The sequence below is a fragment of the Lolium rigidum genome, chromosome 4, assembly GCF_022539505.1.
Source record: "Lolium rigidum isolate FL_2022 chromosome 4, APGP_CSIRO_Lrig_0.1, whole genome shotgun sequence".
NCBI classification, from domain to species: Eukaryota; Viridiplantae; Streptophyta; class Magnoliopsida; order Poales; family Poaceae; genus Lolium; species Lolium rigidum.
In genome coordinates, this window is record NC_061511.1 from 164,854,536 (window position 1) to 164,869,265 (window position 14,730).

Below are 14,730 nucleotides of genomic sequence, written 5' to 3' on the forward strand. Positions count from 1 at the left end.
ATTTGCATGCATTCATACAAGCTATACTCATGTCTATAAACTAGATAAGACCGTTATCCAACCGCTGAAGCATCAGAGAACGTATCATGGTGGGCAAACAAATGGGAATGATTTATGTCCCAAATGAGTGGGGGGTTAGCAATATGCTTTGTAATTCCTATTTTCTTAGTGTGCAGTTTTTTTTTTGCTTAAATTTAAGTCTTGTAAGATGGGTGTAATAAATTGGATGGCATGTATACCTTCTAAGAGAGTTATTCCCTTTGAATATATTGATAAGTCAAACAATAGCTACCTTATATAATCACCATTGAACACGTATAACACTCAATTTTCAATTATTGTACATATGCTTACCCTTATGTGCACATAAGCTTATGTACGATATGCATATGATTATATATACCTTTTCAAAATACCTTATGTGTAGGCCACCGAATACACACAAAAAGGTGAAAACACACGAGAGAAAATAAAATGAAAAAGGCGGACGTTATACAAGACACATGATCATCAATGGCCGCCAATCATGACCTCCTCGTCAATGAGCTCAATGCCGGCATCGGCTAAGCGCTTCTCCTTGTATACGTAACCTCTTGCCGCAACCGTGAAAAAGATGAGATTGACAGTGCTCATGACAGCAAGCAGCCAGTAGAAGTAGTCGAGCCTCCCTTGATTAAGGTCGTTGGCTAGCCAGCCACCGCTGCCATTTGAACCATGCCCGGTGACCCTGTGCACAATGGTAACAATGACGGTGCTGAAGAAAAACCCAAGCGCGCATGTGCTGAGGAAGAGGCCCGTGCTCATTGTCTTCATCCCCTTGGGACACTCGCGCAGGAAGAAGTCGAGCTGCCCCATGTAAGTGAAAGCCTCCCCTGCTCCTACGAGCAGGAACTGAGGCATGAGAAGGAACACGGTGAGCATGACCCCATGCTCGGATGAGGTGAGGCGGTAGCGCTCGATAAGCGCACCGGCGGCCATGCCGGTGATGGATAGAAAGAGGCCGACGAAGACGCGCTGGAGCGGGGAGAGGCCGTGCGGGTTGCCCGTGATCCGGCGGGCAATAGGGGCGACGAGGCGGTCGTAGAGTGGCACGGTGAGGAGGATGGAACCGACGAGGAATACGGTGAGAGAACCCGCGGGAATGAGGAAGCCCGAGCCACCGATGCCACGGTCCATGAGGGCGGCCTGCTCAACGGCGAAGGTGGTCATCTGTGCGTGGATGGTCCAGAACATGATGGATGTTGCCCAGATAGGCAGCATGCGCACCACCTGCTTCACCTCCTCCACGTCCGTCCGCGTGCATAGCATCCACTTGCTCGCCTCGGCAGGAGACTCGCCCGCTGCCCGGTCGATGATGGCTGCATGGTCTAGGAACCTGCAAAAAAAACACTTATTATATGTTTTTATTAATCAAATATGAATTGCAAACCCTTTCTGTCCCGATTTGGATAGCAAATATGTAGTAGGTCACACATGTCTTGCTTCATTCTCAGTGACCGTGCTTATTTTCTCTACTTTGATTGGGTTGATTACTTTTGGCGATGTTGCTTTTTGTTCTATGCTTTGAGATGTTTTTTTAGTTAGCTCTTTTTGTTTAGTAGTTGATACTTCGTAGTAACAAAAATGAGATTGATGCAGAGACCAAGGATTTCCTCCTTCAAAAATAAAACTAAGCAGCATTGATAAATTTAGGCCATGTGTATCTCAGTATTTTCTAAAAAAAATATGCTCCAGACCTTCTTCAGCTGGTTACAAAAACAAATTTAAAAAACGAAGGGACGTACTAGTCAATTGGATATTTGATACGCGACTGCTTAGTGATTATACTAGTAGCGAGTTAGTAAAGGAGATGTATAGCTGGAAGCTTAATTAATCGAATGGTTTCGCATACCGGCATTCCTTGCTGTGGGGCAGCTTCTGCTTCCCCTTGAGGTCCTCGCCGGTGGCTGCCGCGTCGTCGAGGTCGTAGAGCATACTCGGGTCAGATGGCAGCGGCAGGGTGCGCTTGCTCCATGCGGCGGTCGTCACGGCAGCGACCTGCGTCAGCGGGCTTCCGACGAGCTTCTTGAACCGGTACTTCCTGGTGCCGGCCAGGAACACGCCGAGCCCGGCGAGGATGCCGACGGCGCAGATGCCGTAGCCCCAGCGGCGGCCGATGTTGTCCTGCACGTACACCAGCACGGTGACGGCGAGGAGCGCGCCGATGCTGACGAAGAAGTAGAACCAGTTGAAGAAGCGCATCATCTTCTTGCGCTCGCCGTCGTCGGACTCGTCGAACTGGTCGGACCCGAAGCCGGACACGCTGGACTTGAGCCCTCCGGTACCCGAGCGCCGTCATGTAGAGCCCCAGATACAGCATCCCTAGCTGCTTCCCGTCCGCCGGCACGCAGTCAGGGCTTTGCCCCGTCACGTCCGCGCACGGCGCCGGCCGCAGCCCCGAGGCCACCGTCGAAACCGTCAGTACCACCACGCCCTGCATTGATCGATCGTACAAGCTTAGTACTTCCTCCGTTCTTTTTTGATTGACTCAAATTTAGTATAAAGTTGTACTAAATCTGAGTCAATTAAAAGAGAACGGAGGGAGTATATGGTTAACTGTGCTAGGTGAGTCGCTGTCTCTGGTAGATATATAGGCGGGGCAGGGAGCTTACGGTGGCTTGGACGGCGGTGAAGACGGCGATGGTGAGGTAACGGCCGAGGTAGGAGTCGGCGATGAAACCGCCGAGGAGGCAGAGCATGAAGGAGGTACCAATGAAATTGGTGACGGTGTTGGCAGCGGCGGCACTGCCAAGATGCATGGTGCCGGTCATGTACGGCGCCAGGTTCACCGCGATGCCCAGCGTCGTCATCCGCTCGAACAGCTCCGCGCCCAGGATCATGGCGGCGCATCCCCACCCGCCGGTGGTGGCGCGGGTGGCGGGACGGCCCTTGCTGTCCCAAGCGTCAGTGAGGGTGCCTTTGCCCTCCGCCGCGATCTCCGGCAGCACCGAGGCCATTGTCTCTCCCTCAACACCAAGATAGCCCAACTCGCTCGCGCTTGCCTGAACGGCAGGTAGGCTCAGCTGAGCACGAGCAGCTGGAACAGGTGGTGAGTTCGGAGACGAGGAAGCTCGAGCTCGAAGGGAGGAGGTAGTGGCTTCGTGGTGCTGGTGGTGGTGATTCTCGCGGCAGGGTGCCATTTTATAGCCGAGCGCTGGTGGATCTATGCATCGGGATTCGGGTTGCCCGGGTTCAAAGAATCCTCCTGACTCCTGTTTGCCTTTGTTCGATGAGCTAGATGGTGAAGATTTGTTTATTGTTAACCAGTGTGTTATCTGGGGAAAGTGGGGAATCAGTATCTCCTCCGTGAGTTCCTTCCTTCCCATGACTCTGCCACTCCTAAAAAGTGCATGTAATCTCACCAATTATTGACTAGCTTGTCCATCAAATTTAGTGGAAGATAAAAAGTGCGTGGAATTAACTTCATTCACTTATTATGCATACATGGTGGGTCAGAAAGTGAGATCAGTGAGGACGGTAGTCCCTTTGTTCTGAAATGTAAGATGTCGATCATAGTGATTCTAGTTTCATACTATTAGACCAACGGTTGGATCAATGTGAGTGAACGTTCGCTTCAGTGTTGAAAGTGAAACCTTTTGAGTTGTATGTCCGTTCAACTCTCTCTAGTCTCAGCTACTTACGTACTACTCTAGTATAGAGTATAGACCTGGGCAAAGCAAAAGCTAGGGTGTTCGTGGGGTGACCCAGAGAAAAAAAAATCACGCTTTAGTTAAGCCGGCTGGGATTAAGAGAAGCTTAGCTAGTCACCTGGGAACTCGATTCCCCTGCAGCACACAACAAACAACCAGCTGATCCGGAAATCGTTATGTCTCGAAATGAAAAAAAAAAGTACGTATATAGTATTTGAACCCCAAGATTCCACTTGCTTTCTTGCTCATCAGCAGAGAGAATTTTCAACCTGCTGCTCCTATGCCGTAGATTGTTACGCAAATGGTTATAGGCAAGTTAGGTTAACAGGCGATACCACATATGCATGAAGAGTTAAACTGCTGGCTAATCCATGCATGCATGCTGCATGCGTGGTAAACGTCCATTTCTTCTCAAGAAAGAGAAAAAAAATGGGTGATGTATTTTTAGGCAATAATTGATGATTGACTATACATTTGCTCACAACTTCGAGTTTTGTTTCTGAATATAGTTTCAATTCCATCCACTTGCTTTTACCTAATTAAGCTTTGACTGTGTCCGTGCACATCTTCGAGTTTCTTACTCAGGCGTGCTCGCATTTTCGAGTAATTGAGAATTTTGGGATCGTGCCACATATTATAGAAGCAACTGGCAAATTATAATTGACACCATACCTAATGTAATGCAAATGGCTGATAAGATATGAATCGACGGTTACAGTAGTTGCTGACCGCTTGTCACTTGTCAGTATTACAGATGTTATTGTTTGGTTGGACTAGTTTATTATCTAATTAAGCTAGAGTAAGCTTATACAAACATGCATGAACAAGAACTACTGGTTAATCCATGGATGCTGCATGCGCGGTAAACGACCATTCTTCTGAAAGGAACACTAGTAGAAACAAGGGCTTTGGTTTTTTGCTCCAAAGAGGTTTTGCACCGGATTTGACACGAACCGGTGCTAAAGTGGGTCATTAGCACCGCCATGCACGTGGCAGCCGCGGAACCTTTAGCACCGGTTCGTGTTACGAACCGGTACCGGTTTCGTAACACGAACCGGTGCTAAAGCTCCCTTCGCCCTATATATTCAGCTCACCCCCAACCACCCCCCCTCACTTTATTTTTTCTTGGTGGAAGGTGTGTGTGTTGAGTGTTTGCTTGCTTTTCTTTGCCATGCACATTAGATGCTCGATGAAATGTCTGAGAGAATGATGCCGCTTGATTTTACACAAAACAAAAATGATATGAGGTGTCGGAGCGACACTTAAGCTTTCTCCTCTTTCATTCCTCCTCGATCAAGGTTAAGCAACTTTACCCTTTCATTTGTACGATGCTAATTTCCACTATTTGTATATATTATGATGTTTTATAATGGTTTTTTTATAAACTTAATTATTTGATGTAGTTGAACCGGCGGCAATGAATGTACGTTGACCGATGCCTACCCGAGTTTACTTCGGGCTTGGATTATTTTATCCGTGTGGCTACGGAAAACCCACAGGCGGATGGTTTTATATGTTGTACATGTGTTAGTTGCCGGAACTTAACGCAATACCCTAACTGGTGCTAAAGGTCCTCCGCCGGGCGCTCCACAGCAGGCCACGTGGTGCCCCCTTTATCACCGGTTCGCAACCGGTGCTAAAGGGGGGCCTTTTGCACCGGATCCTTTGCAACGGTTGGACATCCGGTGCATATAGCCCTTACCAACCGGTGCAAATGGCTCATTTACTACTAGTCAAACATAAAAATACAAAGATGGTGATGTATTTCTGGACAATAGTTGACTATATTTTGTTCATAGCTTCGAATTTTGTCTCTAAATATATCTGCAATTACATCCATTTGCTGATTTGCCTTTACCTAATTAAGCTTTGACTGTTCGTTTACATCTTCGAGTTTCTTTCTCAGGTGTTGCTCGCATTTTCTAGTAGCTGGGATTTTCCATTATATTGTAGCAGCAACTGGAAAATTAGAATTGACGCCCCACATGATGTAATGCAAATGGGTGATAAAATATGATACCCATTACAAAAGTTGATGACCGCTTATCATTATAACTAGTTAGTGAAATAACCAGTCAAAATAATATCGAATTTCAGACATTTCATATATAGAGAAGGTAAAGTAGGATTTTGTCAGTTACACGCTTTAGAAATTACGTGCAACTTTGGCTAGCTTTGAACTCAAACTAATTAGTATTCACATATTTTGGATGACTAAAAGATTTAAAAAATCTGGCTTATTTAATTAAGAGGAATTTCATAGGATTTGGATCCTTAGATTTTTTTTTCTAACTTTACAGTTTGATTCACAAGATTGAGATATTTTAGAATTACTTGTTTTTCCGAGGTATTCAACAATATTTTATCTAAAATCTTGCAGTTTTCCAATGTTATATGATAAAATGACATAGTGCTCTAATCCTGAGCTTTTTCCGATTCTTGTGTTTTGAGAAGCTCGTGCGAATCAAGGAGAAATTTAGTATAACTTTATATCTTGTAATGGTTCTGACGTAGTTGTGTGTGTTTTGTAATATGCTTATTGATGACTTTGGGCTCGTCGCCTTGCATCAACTTCAATAAAGAACACTAAATGAATCATTTTTGAAAGAAAAAAAATAGATAACCAGAAAGAACTCCTTGCCGGACTCTGATGCACAACAAATCCAAGAAGTCTGAATTAATATCGGCACAAAAAAGTTGTTTGCACTTAACGATCTAATAATGTACTCCCTCCGTCCATAAATAGATGCCAAAGATTTATTTAAATTTGGATGTATCTATACACTAAATCATGTCTAGATACATTCAAATTTACACAAACTGTTGGCATCTATTTATGGACAGAGGTAGTACATGTTACGTTCATCAACATTGTCCCTACTCTAAATTTTTATGCATGCGTTACGTAGGTACCTCTCCAACACGACAGCACAAGAACAATAAGCGTCTCAGGATCCATGACCAGGGCTTATAGAACGGTGGTATACGAGCATCATAAGCTCCACGTCAATCACAGAGGGAAGTACAATTTTCAATTAAGAGAATATACAGGCCACAAACGACCCTAATGACCTACTTTTTCTGATTATTCAGGGATCAGCACCTTGACTTAAGCTGCCACATCAGGAGATGTGATCTGTACCGTGTATATCTGTTTGATTGCTTGTCTGGCTTGGGGTTTAGTTAATAAATTGCTTATCTCGTCGCTCCACAACTGCAAGGGCTAATACAGCCCATCCATGGGACAAACCATTTTTGGTGATGCATGCATGTGTAATGTGTACATGCAGGCAACATAATTAGGATCATCCATTTGATGTTTTAAATAAATGTATCCAATTGCTAACCAAGGTATGAAGTTGATGTTGGTAATAAAAAGTTCACATTAGTCTCCCGCTGGCTATGGCAGATGGTGCAGCATGAATTATAAGAACTAGTTTCTTTCTGGAAGTACATGGTCTAGGGATCTAGTTCAATATAATTCATGCTCTAGGGATCTGCCAACCTTGAGGATTTGCATGCCCGTGTAACGTATGATTATGTTCAATCAATCCTTGAGGGTTACATTATGTATAAGTTAAATCCCTGGTCTATTTTTCTATATTTATTAGTTGGTAAATACATAGATGTATATTTTCACTTTTCTAGACTAATCGATCATGGCTGATGGGGTGCTTATCCTCCATTTTGAAGGAAAAAAAAGGATCATGCCTAGGTTAGGTTTAGAAGACAACGGAAAGAGCTATGTGCATTTTTCCGTTCAATCATGCATGTGCTTGGCACATTTTGATGCTAATCATCTGTTTGCGGGTTTGTTCATTTAGTGAGGCCCTCAAATGGTAATTGCTGGTGCATGATGTATCCTTCACGTATCCTGTTTCTGGAAGATGGAGCCCGTGTATATCTCTTTTTCCCTTTGCAATTGTGAACTCTAAAATTTGCACTAAAAGGTTCGTGTGCATCAATCGATGCAGAAACCGGGGCCTTTGATTCCTCTTTGAAAAAAGACAGATCTTTGTTTGTACAGCTTACTATAACATGTATTCGTCCATGGCGTTTGCAAGTGCACACAGTATTACGCATGTGCAATTGTCTGTACTTTCAAGGAGTGAAAGCTAATAGTGGATAATCCAAATTATCCAACATTCATATTCGAGTAACTAAAAATGGTTGTGGTAATATCCGAATCGGGACATCCATGAAAATGGACGTGGTAAATATCCTGATTCGTTTTACAAATACAAATACTAAAATGGTATTGTATTTTGAAGCAAATGTGGATATGGAAAAAGATATATCAATATCCCAATAATATTATGTTAGAAAATATAATTAATTCTATCCCAATATGCCAACTTTACATAACCTAGAATGACTAACAAAGTGGTCAAATATACCTTTCGGTGATTGAAGTTGAAACTATTGCGTGTTACATCAATATATTCATGCCTCTACCGTTCGATAGTTGACACATTAAAAGACACGTGTGTATTATTTTTATATCAATTTCAAACATTCAATCCACGTCCGTATTCGCGTAAAATTTCTTCGAATTTGTATTTGACAATACCCATATTCGTTTTGAGTGAAAATAGATATGGGAAGGGTACTATCTAATCCGCATCCGATCCATTTGCTCCCTAGTATTTTCTCATAAGTTTTAAAAAATACAAAAAAATATCTATCATTTTGTCATGGCCATTGATTGTCGAGAGCTAAATGTCGGTTTTGGTTTCTTGTCGGTAATAAACTCCGACCAACAACACTTTTTAATCCTCAAAGCCTTAGACTACCGCAATATTATGTACCATAATTTCCACTTGAATAAAATGAGTCACACATGACAAAGAATGGAACGGTGTGAAATCTATTGAGCCAACAAAGATACAAGTGTTCTTTTGGTAGGTTAGACACTTGTGATCTTGTACAAAGAAATTCTTATATTCTATATTTCTGTAGGCCTGTAGTTGTGTAACTTTGAACCACCAAAGAAAATTAGACTTTGTCTATCTTCTTTGGAATCGTCCTTTTGCAGCAACATGTTCGAACTAGGTATGTCCACAGAGAAGTAGGATCCTCTCCTCTTTGGAAGCCTTTACTAATATTAAGCAAAAGCTTAAATGTGCCTTTCTTCATTTTACTTTCTGAAAAGGGGATATCATGGCGTGTGCATCAATTGATGCACACTAGCCATATTTATACCAAAGTTACCCTCCAAATTATTACACGGTGAAATGAATGGATACGAGGCTCAATTAAAGCATTAGAAAATACATGACACACTTATGCAACACAAATCCTATAGCTAGTATGTCATTCATATTGGCGCTTTTGCTCCAGTGTCCCCCCCTCCTCCAACTTTTAACAAATGGATGGCTAGCATAGATGGATACCCTTTCGTTAGGAGGTTGTTTGGTTGAGGACCAAAAGCTGGATGAGATGGATGGTACCATTTTTAATTGCGTTTGGTTGTAGATGGGGTGGATGTTCCAAAAAAAAAAGTGACGGCAAAATTTGCCGTGCTATTGATCCCAAAATCTCCAATAGTTATGTACCACTTCTAAGAGCATGTCCAGCCGCGTCTCCAAAGCGTCCTCCAAAGGTATTTGGCACGCGTTGGATAAATATTCGTTCCCAGCCGCGCCCCCCAAAAGCTCCGTTCGTCCGGCGCGGTCTAATACGGTATCCGGCGTCCTGAGCCCGTCCCCGGTCGACAGGGGATGCTCCGGACGCACCGGACACAACGAAAAGCGAGGCGACGAGACACGGGACTGACGCGTCAGCGACACATAAAAATTCGACCCCCTCTCCCGCCACATTGCGCCTCTCTCGCCGCGCATTTCTGCCCTCCCAAAAGATTTCACCGCCTCTCCCGTCGATTCATTTCTCCCTCTCGCCGTCTCTACTCTCTCCCATCCGCGGCGCCGCTGAGAGGCCCCAAAAAATGGCCAGGGAAGCGGCCACCAAGCCGTCGGGTAATGAGACGAAAGGGCCGAACGCGCCCTTCGTGAAGCCGCGGAAGGCGCCAGTTGCGAGGAAGAAGCCGGAAGGCTGGACCAACGATAGGTGGAAGCAAGACTGCGCGCAAGCTGTCGATGACAGAGCGAGGGGGGGTGGCGGGTGGTGCAGCATGAGAAGAAGTCGGAGACGGCACGTGCGCACCAGAAGGCGCTGGTCGCGTTTATGGCTGCTACCAACGGGATCCCATGGAGTACGTCGGGCCCAGCGTACATTCCGGGGTGGTGTCCCCATCGACATCCGACTTCTTCAACGACGGCCCTTATGCCACTCCCGGGTGCGTGACACCGAACTTGTCACCGCGGTACGAGGATGCGCTGCCGCATGGCGGCTTCAACCCCGGCATACAACCAAGCGCCCCAGCGCCAGCCAGGCCCGGTGCGGACGGCGCCCCGTTCACTGGGCGCAGGGGTCCGCTCGAATTCGAGGGCGCCGGTGGTGAGGAGGAGGAGGAGGGGGAGGACGAGGGGGTGGAGGATGACGACGAGGATGACGAAGAGGGCGGCAATGAAGAGGACGACGAGGACGAGGATGCCGCAGATGCCGCGGAAGATGCAGAGGATCTCGTGGAGGTTGACGCGGTCGGCGTGAGGAAGAAGAAGAAGAAGAAAAAAAGGCGTCCTCGGGCACACGAGGCCCCAAGTGGTAGGTTATGTCGAAAAAGGAATATTCTTTTTCTTCTCTTTTTATCTTTCCAAAGAAAACTGCTTTTCTTGCTTGACATGACACCAGGAACAGGAGGTGTCTCTGCCAGTCGCGGCCGACGGTGAGCCATGACTCCATCATCGCCGCCAACCAAAAGTACGGGAAGTATTGTGCGAGGATCAAGGCGGAGTTCGATGAGCGCAAGCTTGTCAACAAGGATTACCACAAGATGACAATGAAGAGGAGCCAAAAGGCAATGTTAACGCGCTGGGCCTTCATCTAGGCTTCGGTGAACATGTTTCATGGGTTCCATAACGAGGTCGAGACCAGAGGCGACAACGACACGAACCTCGGTGACAAGGGATTAACTTGTCAATGCCTACGGGTTGTAGACTAGGGTTTCACGGAAAGTAGAGGGCGAGTAGATCTCGAAGGTTTCAGCCGAAAAGGTGCTCAACGTCTAAAAACTAGGGTTGTGTTGACAACAAAATTGATCCTTTCTTTGTCCCTCGACTCCCCCTTATATAGGAGGCGGAGCCGAGGGTTTCGTGCCGTACAAGTTACAATTTCCGAGAGACTCTTTGAGTTCATCCCGTATAATTACATCTCTTTTATTCCTAATCTATCTCTTCTTTCAATATCGACACTTCAGCGGGCTTCCGGACTTTATATTCTTCGGGTCGTGGACCTTCAAGAAACCCCGGGTAGCTTCTTCGGCAGGCCCATTCGGGATGCCTATGTCACTCGGCGATGTGGTACACCTCTTTCTATGAAACATTTTAGCGCCTAGTTTAATCTCGATCTGATTGTGCATCCTTTGATTAGTTCGACCGCGCCATGGCGATGTAGCGGAAGCACTCAGAAGGAAATAAGTCTTTTGCGCTGATGCATTGCTATAGCAAGCTCAAAATGAACGAGAAATAGCGGTTGACGTGTCTTTCGTTGTCAAAGGGGAAAAATGCCATTGATCTGGATGTGCCGCTCGCTACATCAGCAGGGCGCCCTATCGGCAACAAGGCTGCCAAGGCCGCCTTGGCCGACGCAACGGCGACCGAGAAGACGCATGCGTCGATCACACGATGCCTCGCCAAGGTCTCCCCGACCCTGCTCTCCCGCGACCAAAAAGCCGACGAAAGGTGGGCGGCGCTGCTCAAGAGGCAAGATGAGAAGATGGAGATCAAGAAACGCAAGGAGGCCATGTCCCCGCTGACCGCGTCGACAGCTGGAATGTCTCCCCGGATGCGGGCGGCGCACAACTACTACAAAGGCATGATCCTCGACGACATCGAAGCCAAATTGGCGGCGGCCGAGGCAGCGGCAGCAACCCCACCTCCGGAGCAAGAGCCGGCACCAGCAGGCGCGTCTGCGATAGCGTCTGCTAGTATGTTAGTGTAGGAAAACGCTACATAGAAAACAAAAAATTTCCTACCGCGAACACGCAATCCAAGCCAAGATGCAATCTAGAAGACGGTAGCAACGAGGGGATATCGAGTCTCACCCTTGAAGAGATTCCAAAGCCTACAAGATGAGGCTCTTGTTGCTGCGGTAGACGTTCACTTGCCGCTTGCAAAGGCGCGTAGAAGATCTTGATCACGATCGCTTCCGGCGCCACGAACGGGCAGCACCTCCGTACTCGGTCACACGTTCGGTTGTTGATGAAGACGACGTCCACCTCCCCGTTCCAGCGGGCAGCGGAAGTAGTAGCTCCTCTTGAATCCGACAGCACGACGGCGTGGTGTCGGTGGTGGTGGAGAAATCCGGCGGAGCTTCGCTTAAGCGTGCGGGATGTGGTGGAGGAGAGAGACCGCTAGGGTTTGAGGAGAGAGGGGGGTTGGGCGCCGGCCCTCTAAGGGGTGCGGCCAAGGCTAAGGCTTGAAGTGGTCAGCCCCCTCTCTATGCCCCTCATTATATAGGTGGAACCCCCAAGAGTTCTAGTCCAAGTCTTCGAATAAGACCCCAACACTAAAACCTCCCATATGTGGGAAACCTACTCAAGGAGGGAGTCCTACCCAAGGTGGGACTCCCACCTTTCCTTGAGGTGGGTTGGCCGGCCACCCTAGGGGAGTCCACCTTGGACTCCTCCCCTTTAGGGTTGGCTGGTCATGCAAGTGGAGTCTCTTCGGGACTCCACTTTCCAAAGTGCCATTCTTCCGGACTTTTCTAGAACCTTCTAGAACCTGCCATAAATGCACCGGATCATTTCCAAACTTGGAATATGACTTCCTATATATGAATCTTATTCTCCGGACCATTCCGGAACTCCTCGTGATGTCCGGGATCTCATCCGGGACTCCGAACAAATATTCGAACTCCACTCCATATTCAAGTTCTACCATTTCAACATCCAACTTTAAGTGTGTCACCCTACGGTTCGTGAACTATGCGGACATGGTTGAGTACTCACTCCGACCAATAACCAATAGCGGGATCTGGAGATCCATAATGGCTCCCACATATTCAACGATGACTTTAGTGATCGAATGAACCATTCACATACAATACCAATTCCCTTTGTCACGCGATATTTTACTTGTCCGAGGTTTGATCTTCGGTATCACTCTATACCTTGTTCAACCTCGTCTCCTGACAAGTACTCTTTACTCGTACCGTGGTGTGTGGTCTCTTATGAACTCATTCATATGCTTGCAAGACATTAGACGACATTCCACCGAGAGGGCCCGGAGTATATCTATCCGTCATCGGGATGGACAAATCCCACTGTTGATCCATATGCCTCAACTCATACTTTCCAGATACTTAATCCCACCTTTATAGCCACCCATTTACGCAGGTGGTGTTTGGTGTAATCAAAGTACCTTTCCGGTATAAGTGATTTACATGATCTCATGGTCATAAGGACTAGGTAACTATGTATCGAAAGCTTATAGCAAATAACTTAATGACGAGATCTTATGCTACGCTTAATTGGGTGTGTCCATTACATCATTCATACAATGACATAACCTTGTTATTAATAACATCCAATGTTCATGATTATGAAACTAATCATCTATTAATCAACAAGCTAGTTAAGAGGCATACTAGGGACTTCTTTGTTTGTCTACATATCACACATGTACTAATGTTTCGGTTAATACAATTATAGCATGATATATAAACATTTATCATAAACATAAAGATATAAATAATAACCACTTTATTATTGCCTCTAGGGCATATCTCCTTCAGTTAGCGGCATCGGCATCAGCCTCGGCATTGGCCTCGGCGTCGGCGACAGAGCAGGCACACCGGGCAGAGCACAACGAGGTCGTCGTGATCGACGGGCCTACGTCGACTTAGGATGCGCGGTCAGGCTTGCCGAACCCCTTCTTCGAATTTATGTTTAGGTTGCACCACCGGTATGTAATATGACCGCGCGTCTAGTACTTTTATCGCGGCTAATTCGATCGTGACAACTTCAGCAAGAACGATCTCTTTTGAATGTCGACTATTTGAATTTCTGTTTGGGGACCGCGTTTGAAGGACGCGGGTTAGGGAGCGATGTCCCCAAACGCGGCACGAAGAAAACGCGTCCCCCAAACGCTCGATCCGGCATCGTTGGAGGGACGCTTTGGAGGACGCGGCTGGAAATGCTCTAATCCTCTATTCTTTTTTGCTAGAATTGTTCACCCGTCGCTAGAACATCGGCGCCGCCGCACCTTCCCCGTTGCCAAGACCCGCGCATAAATCACATTGCGCCACTCTAGGCGAGCTCCGTTCCCAATTCCGGTAGCAGGGCTATGCTAATCCGATACGTAGGAAGCGGACAAGGCTTGTGGCCGACGCCCCCGCCTTCGTGCGCTCTAGGGGAAGGTCAGTGCCCCTTCCTTCGTGCCCTCTAGGTGACGGCCGGAGAGCCCCGCCTCCGGATGCTCTCCACTTCTCCAGGGGACGGCCGGCGAGCCCCGCCTCCACGTGCTCTAGGGAATGGCCGGCGAGCCCCGCCTCCGTGTGCTCCTGGGGACAGCCTATGAGCCAACGCTTCCTAACATTTTGTTGAGTTTTTTTTTGAGGGCAACATTTTGTATTTTTGTTAAGTTAATAATCACAGTTAATTACCTCTAACGTCCATAAAATCCAATGAGCCAAACGAAAAATGGGATCACCTAAACGTGGACCGTCCCATTCACAAAATCTGGTCCATCCCACCCCCCTACGTATTTCTACATCAACCAAACACACACTTATCCCTTCAACTTTTATGTAAGGGGGGGACACCAAAGCATAGCTCTCATATTGGTTGAAAACGTATCCCGAACTACCGTCTTGGAAGGCTGCACCCAAATGCTAGAGACACACACGCCTCCACAATGTGCAAAGAACACAGCCTACAAAGTTGGTGCCTTTTTCAGGTAAATCATTAATTTAGCAACACCGC

The 14,730-nt window shown here is 46.7% G+C and overlaps 1 pseudogene; it reads right to left on the minus strand.

Annotated features, from left to right (window-relative positions):
* Positions 1–510: 510 nt before the first annotated feature.
* LOC124649127 lies at positions 511–3,072 on the minus strand (annotated as a pseudogene).
* Between the last annotated feature and the right edge of the window lie 11,658 nt (positions 3,073–14,730).